Below are 10,994 nucleotides of genomic sequence, written 5' to 3' on the forward strand. Positions count from 1 at the left end.
CGCCGTTTTGGGAAAACCAGCCCTGGTTCCCAGCGCTGATGCAGCTGACGAGCACTGCCCCGTGGCCGATACCAGTGAGGAGAGACCTTCTCTCTCAGGCCAGCGGCTCGATTTGGCATCCTCACCCAGAGCTGTGGTCCCTTCATGTCTGGGCCACCAGCGAATATATGATGAACTCCCTAAAGGAGTATTAAACACGATCACGCAGGCTAGAGCCCCTTCTACGAGACGGCTCTATTCCTCAAAATGGTCTGTGTTTTCGGGTTGGTGCGCAGCCCGCGGCTCGTCACCCACTAACTGTGGTGTGACGGAGGTGCTTTCCTTTCTACAAGAGCTAGTGGACAAGGGCAGAACCCCGTCCACGCTCAAAGTCTATGTGGCGGCCATAACAGCGTTTTCGACAACGCTAGGTCAGTCAATAGGAAGGAACGATTTAGTTATTCGCTTCCTGAAGGGAGCTAGAAGACTGAATCCCCCCAGACCTCTGCAGACGATTGATTTGAAATACCTGTCTCTTAAGACTGTGTTTCTGCTGGCTCTCGCTTCAGTGAAGCGCATAGGGGACCTGCACGCGCTCTCCGTGAGCGCGACGTGCATGGAATTTGGACGTAATGACTCTAAAGTCATACTCAAACCCAAGCATGGTTACGTTCCAAAATCCCTCAACACACCGTTTAGGGCACAGGTTATCGCTCTGTCAGCCCTACCGGTCACTGATGAGGAAATGGACGCGAGCCTCTTATGCCCAGTCAGGGCATTACGAGCTTACGTGTCTCGCTCGTCTGCTTTTAGGCAGACAGAACAGCTTTTTGTTTCGTTTTATGGGCGTCCCAAGGGACTGGCCGCGTCGAAACAGAGCCTATCCAGATGGATAGTTGATGCTATTGCGCTGGCATATGCTTCCAAGGGCATGCAGTGCCCGCTGGGTGTCAGAGCACATTCCACGAGGGGCGTGGCCTCATCGTGGGCTTGGTCGAGTGGGATTGCCTTGCAAGATATTTGTACGGTGGCGGGCTGGGCCTCTCCGTCTACATTTATAAGGTTTTACAACCTGGATTCCCCAAGGATTCCACATCTTAAGTCCAATTCTCTGCCAGCTGAGCTACCGAGCAAGCTGGTTACATCCGGAAAGCATGTTAATTTCTGTGGGAAACTGCAGTGATATGTACTTATTGGTACATATTTCACGTGTTGCAGAAAAAGTTTCCACAGGTACAGGTTCGTCATAAGACCAGATAGGAATTTTGATGTGTTGTTTGCACATAGAATGTGTTGTTTATGCGTTATTTGCATGTATAGTCAATTACGCAACACAACACATATCCTATGCATCCTCGCCGTGTTAAAATTTGAGCGTTTTGACCTTCATGGCTTTCCATAGCAGTGCATGTGTATCAAGACCATGTTGCTTCTATTATGAGTGCACTTGCCCTGCGTCTACATTTGAAATAATGAATTTGATCCAAAAGAATGCATTATCAAAAATGCATTAAAAAAATCAAGTGCCAGTGAAGACAATTTATAATATTACAAAAGATCTCTATTTAAAATAGATGATGTAATTTCTTTAGCCCCTTTCACACATACAATCTTCACTGGTAAATTAACCGGTAAATTGCCGTAATGATGCTGTGTGTGAACGCGGAATGAAGATTACCGGTATGAGCATGTAGAATGCGCTGACAAATGTGACGAAAGTCTGCTTTGGTCTAAATTGGCCAATCATAGCGTTCTTATAGAGATGACGTGATTACTCTGAGCTGTTTACAAAGCTACGCTGCTTGTTTAAATTAGTTTTTCTTTGTAAATATGCACTTGATGGATATCTTTGACCATTGCACCTTGTCTGTTTCAAGTGTTGCGCTCAAGACCCAGCCTTCTTTCTCATTCACGTCTCGGGTTTATAAGAGCAAAAAACGTGTTCTGTTTGATCATTCCCTTGACGGTCACTATACTTTGTCCTCAAAGTGACGGAATACCACTGTCAAGACCCAGAAAAGTATGAAAGATGTTGTCAAAATAGTCCATACCCTATTTTCATTTGAATCAAAGCGTAAATAAACGTAGAAAATGTATCCGTTTGTTGTTTGGCTAACAGAGAACAGTGTACGCTGTTCGGGTCATTGAATAAAGTCGTTATTTTTGTTCTTTTTGTGTACAAAAAGTATTCTTGTAGCTTCGTAAAATTATGGTTGAACCACTGATGGCAGATGGACTATTTTGATGACCTCTTTCATACTTTTCTGGGCCTTGAAAGTGGTTTTTACCTGGCAGTCAATGGGACAACCACAAAGCTCCCGGTTTTCATCCAAAATATCTTAAATTGTGTTCCGAAGACGAACAAAGCTTTTACGAGTTTGGAACAACATGGGGGTATTTGACTAATGACAAAATTTTCATTTTGGGGTGAATTAACCATTTAAGCAGTACAACTGTTTTCAACATTGATAATAATAATGCATGTTTACTGAGCAGCAAATCTGCGTATTAGAATGATTTCTGAAAAATCATGTGACACTGGAGACTGGAGTAATGACATTTGTAACATTGTACACATTCTAAATCAAGCATGATTGGCTATTGAAACAATATTGTTTATCTTGATGTTCAACTAACCATCACTGCTTGTAAAATTCCTCAAATTCTTTTCTTCATTTTAAGTGTTTATCTCATCTTTCATCTCATCTCTTTTTTTCTTAAAAAACATGACAAGGATACTGATTTCCGAACATAATGAGCTGTAGAGCTGGAGCAGTTAAGTGAGGACAGAGTTAAACTCAAGCGTGTCTTTGACCTCGGCAAAGACCCAGAACACCCTGACCCTCTATCAACCTCTCTCTCTCTCTCTCTCATACACACATGCTCGAAGTGGGAAGTGGAATATAGCGGATGTGAGTAGAGAGAAAGGAAAGCAAGGGAGCAGGGTCAGGAATGTGGCAGCATGGGAGTCTGGGAAAGGGGGAGGCGGCTTCGAAGCACTTCCTGTGTTAGGAGGGAAGAATCCATCAACTATGAGACAGGAATCAGGGTCAGTGAGATAATAAACATACATGCATATACATACACACACACACGCATGCATACCAGCACACACATCTGCCTCAGCCTTGAACGGCTGGAAAGTCCAGGATGAGGGTCATTTTGAAACTAGAAGGCACAGACAGACAGATACTTATTGTGACAAATCAGTTCATAGAATGTCAGATCTGATCTCATGCACTCACTTGTGTTTCACTTGTGAATTCTGTCTTATATTTGAACACTTCAAATGAACTCTGATGCCCCAGAACTGGGAGGTGGTTTGAGTTCAGGCTGAGTTCAGTCTGCAGTGTATTTTATTTATGATGTGTAACAATTCACATCGGTGTAGATACTGTTTGATTGCTACAGATTCACATACAGATAATGATACTCAACAACACAGACGTCTCACTCAAAGAGGATCCACTTATTCTAAAGTTATGGAGATTACATTCACATCACATTTATATTTCGCTGTTATCCAATGTGACTTGCAACAGGGACTGCACAGGCATACTGAAAATAAATAAATAAACTAATAAATACAGTCAAGCCCAAAATGATTCATACCCCTGGCAAATTCTGACTTAAAGTTACTTTTAAGTTTTTTTTTTTTGACCGGAAATGACACAGGCTTCTCCCAAAAGATAATAAGAAGATGTACAAGAGGCATCATTGTGGAAAAAAAAAATATATATTTCTCAGCTTTTATTTACATTTGAACAAAAAGTGGCATGTCCAAAATTATTCATACCCTTTGCAAACTGTCACAGTCAATGAGAAAATCCAAAGTTCTATACCATTCCAAATAGTCCAAGCTGTTCTAAAGCATCCTAATTACCCTGATTCATTGGGAACAGCTGTTTTAATCAACTCAACAGGTGAAAAACAGAAGCTCTCTGCTGTTGGTTTGTGGACAGTCATGGCTAAGACAAAGGAGTTCACTGAGGACCTGCAGCTGCGCATTGTGGCTGCTCACAAGTCAGAAAAGGGCTATAAGACCATATCTAAATGTTTTGAAGTTCCAGTGGCTACAGTGCAACGTATTATTAAAAAATACAAGACGTTCCGCACTGTGAAAAATCTCAGAGGACGTGGTTGGAAGCCAAAAGTGTCACCTGTGCTGGACAGGAGGATAGTAAGAGAGGTAAAAAAAAAAGGATCCAAGGATCACCACCAAGGCCATCCTGATGAATCTGGGCTCTGCTGGTGGTAACATCTCAAGGCAGACAGTCTACAGACACTGCATGGATGCAGACCAAGGAGGACACCACTTCTCCAGATAAAGCACACAAAAGCCTGCTTGGCCTTTGCAAATGCTCCTCTGGACAAAGAAGAAGACTTCTGGTCTTCTGTTTTATGGTCAGATGAAACAAAAATTAAATTGTTTGGCCACAATGATGTAGCCTTCATTTGGTGTAAAAAAGGAGAAGCCTTCAACCGTAAGAACACCATCCCCACTGTCAAACATGGTGGTGGGAACCTAATGTTTTTGGGGTGTTTTTCAGCCGGTGGACCAGGCAACCTAATCACAGTAAACGGCACCATGAAAAAGGAGCAATACATCAAAATTCTCAACAACAACATCAGGCAGTCTGCAGAGAAACTTGGCCTTGAGCACCAGTGGACATTTCAGCACGACAACGACCCAAAACACACAGCAAAAGTAGTGACGAAATGGTTAGCAGACAAAAACATTCACATTTTGCAGTGGCCCAGCCAGAGTCCTGACTTAAATCCAATTGAGAATCTGTGGAGGGATCTAAAGATAAGGGTGATGGCAAAGAGACCCTCCAACCTGAAAGAATTGGAGCTCATCACTAAAGATGAATGGGCAAAAATACCAGTGGAGACATGCAAAAAGCTGGTCAGCAATTATAGGAAGAGTTTGTTTGCCTATATAGCCAATAAAGGCTTTTCTATTGATTATTGAAAAAAAAAAAGCTGAGAAATACTTTTTTTCCCACAATGATGCCTCTTGTACATTGTATTATTATCTTTTGGGAGAAGCCTGTGTCATTTCCGCTAATAAAAAACTTGCTGGTTGAATAAAAGTAACTTTTAAGTCAGAATTTGCCAGGGTTATGAATAATTTCAGGGTTGACTGTAAATAATTAAAATAAAATAAAAGATATAAAATACGAGTAAATAATATTTATAATACTTAATTTATTATTAGTAGTAGCAGTATCATTAACTATTTATTATATGAAAAACACACAATGTATTATTATAAAATAAACAAATACATAAAACAAACAATCCAAAGCAACTTCTAATAGAAATTAATTAGGTATATATAAAAAAAAAAATAATAATAAAAAGAACAAAGAAAATTAAAAATGATTTATATTTCTTAATACTCAATTTATTATTATCATTTTTATTTGTATTATTAATAGTGGTAGTAGTAGTAGTAGCATTATTCTACGTACAATCTGAGATAACGTAAGTGTATTAAAAAATACAGAAAAAAGATTAGGAGATTAAGAGTGAATAATAATATTTGAATACGCAGTTTATTATTAGTAATAATAATAATAATAATAATAATAATAATAATAATAATAATAATGCACTTATAATTAATATAACATTCTAGTGTTTTCAAAAGCAATAGTGTGAATGGACAAACAATTAAAATTAACTGAAATGAAACAGATTTCAATGATTAAAAGCACAGTTAACAGTTAATTTTTTCTCTGACTTTCAGTTGGGTTTGATTCTTTTAAAGTCTTCAAGACCGTCTCTTTGACAACATACATGACAGACGCTATAAACCAGAGGACCATATATCTTCACAAGTATTCAAAGCCCTGGATGTTTGAGTTTGACCCCTGTGATTCATGTAGCTCTTCTCTACAGCTACTCATCTGTGTTTTCAGTCTCGCTTCAGGGAAGTCCTCCACTAGTATTGGCTCAGCTGCAGGAGCCTTTGGGGATACCCAAATACCCACAATCCCTGACCAGCCAGACCAGCATCGCCAGCTGCCAGACTGCCTCATGTAACACATACAAACACTCACATCTCTGCCAGTCTGAGACAGACTGAAACAGAAAGAGTCGTGGAATGTAACAGTGAAAGGTCCGGTAATATTGAGCCCTAGTAGTTTGTTCATTCTGCAAGTATGAACAAAGCTAATGGTGATGCCTGTCTTAGTAAACTTTGCTAATTAAAGATGTAGTTCTCTAGTACAGCTACAATGATGAGTAGTTGTAATTCAGGAAGTGGAACGTTAATGAGATTTTTTTGTGAACTTGAGAATAACATTTAACCCCCAGCTGAGATCTGATTATTGTATGGAACACTGTAAAAAAAAAAGAAAAAAGTCACAATTCAAAACACAAGTAAAACGCCTGAAAAAGCAATACCAAAATTCTTTATATAAATACAGTAATTTTACACATGCACTTTGAAAAAAAAACATTGAGTTGTCACCAGGGTTATTATAGACTAAAACATTTACTATTAAAACATTACGACATTTCTCATTTTCATTTAGTTAACATAATGACCACCAGAGAACAGCATAAATGTCCATGCTGCTTTAACAAATGAAAATGGAAAATTATAAACTAACTCCAAAACCATAACAGTATTTTACTAAAATAACACCCTCTGAAAACACCACCAGAGAACAGCATGAATGTCTACGCTGCTTCAATAAAAATTAATTAATTAATTAAATAAAATAAACAAATAAATATAATAAAATAAAATAATGCGTATGCTGCTTAAATAAAATAAAATAAATAAAAATTGCATAAAATGAAATAAAAAATAAAATGGAATAAAATTAAAAATGAATAAATCAAATTGAATAAAATATAAATCAAATATAATAAAAAAATGAAATAAAAAATAATTATAATTCAAATTAAACTAAATGTTAAAAAGTTACTAAAACTTTAAGGCAAAAATGGACATGGAAAATTATAAACTAACTCCAAAACCATGACAGTATTTTACTAAAATAACACCCTCTGAAAACACCACCAGAGAACAGCATGAATGTCTATGCTGCTTCAATAAAAATAAATAAATAAATAAAATAAAATAAACAAATAAATATAATAAAATAAAATAATGCACATGCTGCTTAAATAAAATAAAATAAAATAAAATGAAATAAAAAATAAAATAAAATGGATTAAAATTAAAAATGAATAAATCAAATTGAATAAAATATAAATCAAATATAATAAAAAAATGAAATAAAAAATAATTATAATTCAAATTAAACTAAATGTTAAAAAGTTACTAAAACTTTAAGGCAAAAATGGACATGGAAAATTATAAACTAACTCCAAAACCATGACAGTATTTTACTAAAATAACACCCTCTGAAAACACCACCAGAGAACAGCATGAATGTCTATGCTGCTTCAATAAAAATAAATAAATAAATAAAATAAAATAAACAAATAAATATAATAAAATAAAATAATGCACATGCTGCTTAAATAAAATAAAATAAAATAAAATGAAATAAAAAATAAAATGGATTAAAATTAAAAATGAATAAATCAAATTGAATAAAATATAATTCAAATATAATAAAAAAATGAAATAAAAAATAATTATAATTCAAATTAAACTAAATGTTAAAAAGTTACTAAAACTTTAAGGCAAAAATGGACATGGAAAATTATAAACTAACTCCAAAACCATGACAGTATTTCACTAAAATAACATCCTTTGAAAAGACCACCAGAGAACAGCAAGAATATCTACACTTTTTCTTAATATAAAAATTAATTAATTAATTAATTAAAAAACAAATAAATGCAATGAAATTAAATTAAATTCAAATAAAATAGAATAAAATAAAATAAACAAATAATAATAATAATTAAAATATAATAAAATAATAAAAAATAATAATAATTCAATTAAAAATACATTTGAAAAAGTTACAAAAGCTTTAAGGTAAAAATGAAAATAGAAAATTATAAACTAACTCCAAAACCATACGAGTATTTCACTAAAATAACACCCTCTGAAAAGACCACCTGAGAACAACATGAATGTCTACGCTGCTTCGATATAAAAATAAATAAATAAATAAATAAATAAATAAATAAATAAATAAATAAATAAAAAAATTAATTAATTAATTAATTAACAATAAAATGAAAAAAAAAAAAAAATGTAATTAAATATAAATAAAATTAAATTAAATAAACAAAAAATAATAAAAATAAAACAATTTTTAAAAAGTTACTAAAACTTTAAGGTAAAAATGAAAATGAAAAATTATAAACTAACTCCAAAACCATGACAGTATTTCACTAAAATAACACCCTCTGAAAAGACCACCTGAGAACAACATGAATGTCTACGCTGCTTCGATATAAAAATAAATAAATAAATAAATAAATAAATAAATAAATAAATTAATAAATTAATTAATTAACAATAAAATGGAATAAAAAAAAAATGTAATTAAATATAAATAAAATTAAATTAAATAAACAAAAAATAATAAAAATAAAACAATTTTTAAAAAGTTACTAAAACTTTAAGGTAAAAATGAAAATGAAAAATTATAAACTAACTCCAAAACCATGACAGTATTTCACTAAAATAACACCCTCTGAAAAGACCACCGGAGAACAGCATGAATGTCTACGCTGCTTCAATAAAAAAATAAAATGAAATAAAATACGGAATAAATTAAATAAATAACAAAATGGGATGAAAAAAAAATAATAACAAAAATTTAAATAAATTATATTAAATTAAAAATTAAATAACATGAAATATAATTGAATAAAAATAATAAAATAATAAAATGTAAATAATTAAATTATACAATAACATAAATAATAAAATAAAATAATAAAGTTACTAAAACTAACAATGAAAATGGAAAAAAAAGGTGAAAACTAACTGCAAATCCATAACAGCATTTCACAAACAGACTGCCTGAAAACAGAATGAATTTCTATGCTAGTTCAAGCTATGCGGGTAAGTGCTGGTTTGATGTCTTTCTCGATCAAGGAACTCAGGACCAGCGTCCAAAATACAATATATGCTGGTGACTAGCATTAACATAGCATTAGCATAACACTATCCGGTCACACACTTCAGTCTATCAAACTCTTTACAGTGTAATTTTACTAGACAGATTGATACAGCAGCAGCGGGCTGCAGAATTTATATCACAGCAATTATATCTCAGCCATATATTTTCAGTCTATAATCTTCACTCCCCTCAGAGGAGAACGGAGGCCTCCGTCTATCACTCGCTAACACCAAGCAGACATCTCGCGCTGACCAGTCCAGGAGAAAATTGGGTTTCTTGATTATAGATCAAAGTTTAGTGAATAAAGGCGATTTAATTTGGTTAATGCTGTTGCAAGTCATTTTGAATAGGAGCTTTATTCTGGTCCATTAAGCTGCTTGTGGCATGCCTGTGGACAGCTGTAACCTTGCGTAAATGCCCTCGAAAACTCCGCAACAGAGCAGCCAGAAGAGTTCAGAATATTCATTATATCACAGTTCTGACTCAATTTACCGCTTCCTGCTGGGTGCCACTATTAATAGTTTCATGAAAAGGACAGAGGCATTTTAATAAACATATCTACAAGGGATAAAAGGTCATGGGGAGGGGCTCAAGAGATGTGATATTATAATGCATCAAATCTAGGATGTGTAAATAATAACACCCTAGACCACACACACAACATACTTACACATACGTACAGTGATTATAAATACATCACATATATTATATACAGTTCAGCTCATACCTTCCCCTTTCCTCTTGCAGAATATGTACAGTATTTAAACATACACAGAACAAAAAACAAAAAAACAAAAACAAAGAAGAAGATAATTAAATTGGTTCTGTTTGTTTGTTTATTTAAAGTAATGGGTTTAATAAGCTTCATAAAAGTAAGAAATAAAATAGTAATTCAAAAAAAAAAAAAAAAAAAAAAAAAAACTCAAAACACCAAGGCACTTGAAAAGCCTTTATTCACATATGGCTTTACATTAAAAACAACTCACAAGCACACCGATGCTTTTTAAAGGCTTTTTTTTTCACTATAGTTTTGGGTGCCTTGGCATTATTATTAAAGACTGGAGTAATGATGGTGAAAATTCAGCTTTACATCACAGGAATAAACAATACTACTTTTTTTTGATCAAATAAAGAGTTTTTTTTTTTTTTTTGACAAATTAAGAAAATCTGCATCCAAAAAGCATTGATTTATGGACTTTATACCCCAGTTTTAAGTTTTAAGAAATATTAAAAAAATAAAAAAAGATTGAAGTTACAAGACTTATTTTTAAATAAATAAACAAATAATAAATACATTTATTTATTTTCAAGTGCCTCAAAAATATTTACTTATTCACTTTTTTTAAATAAATATATTAATATATTAAATATATTAAATATATTAAAATACATTACATTTATTCATTTATTTTTAAGTGCCTTGGCATTATCAGTTTTTTTGACAAATTAAGAAAGTTGAAAAAAAAAAAAAAATTTATCGCAGAGTGCGAGTTTCTGTTTTCGAGTGCCTTGAAAATATTTATTTACTAATTTGTTTATTTATATATTTATTATTAAATAAATACATACATTTATTTATTTATTTATGAGTGTCTTGACAAGACAAATTTTTTGCATATTTTGGATGTATAAAATGGTAACAAGTTTTAAGAAATATATTCAAAAAATTAAAATAAAGATGATGTACAAGATTTATTTATTAATTTGTTCATTTATTTATTTACTCATTTTTAAATAAATAAATAAATACATACATTTATTTATTTTTGAGTGCCTCAAAAAATATGTATAAATATTTAAATGCATTTATTCATTTATTTTCAAGTGCCTTTGTGAGTTTTTTTTTGACAAATTATTAAAGTAGTTAAAAAGCTTTATTTATTTAATTATGTATTCATTTATTTTTAAAATACACAAATAAATAAATATATACATGCATTTATT

This window comes from Garra rufa, chromosome 17 (assembly GCF_049309525.1).
Source record: "Garra rufa chromosome 17, GarRuf1.0, whole genome shotgun sequence".
In the NCBI taxonomy this organism is placed as follows: domain Eukaryota; kingdom Metazoa; phylum Chordata; class Actinopteri; order Cypriniformes; family Cyprinidae; genus Garra; species Garra rufa.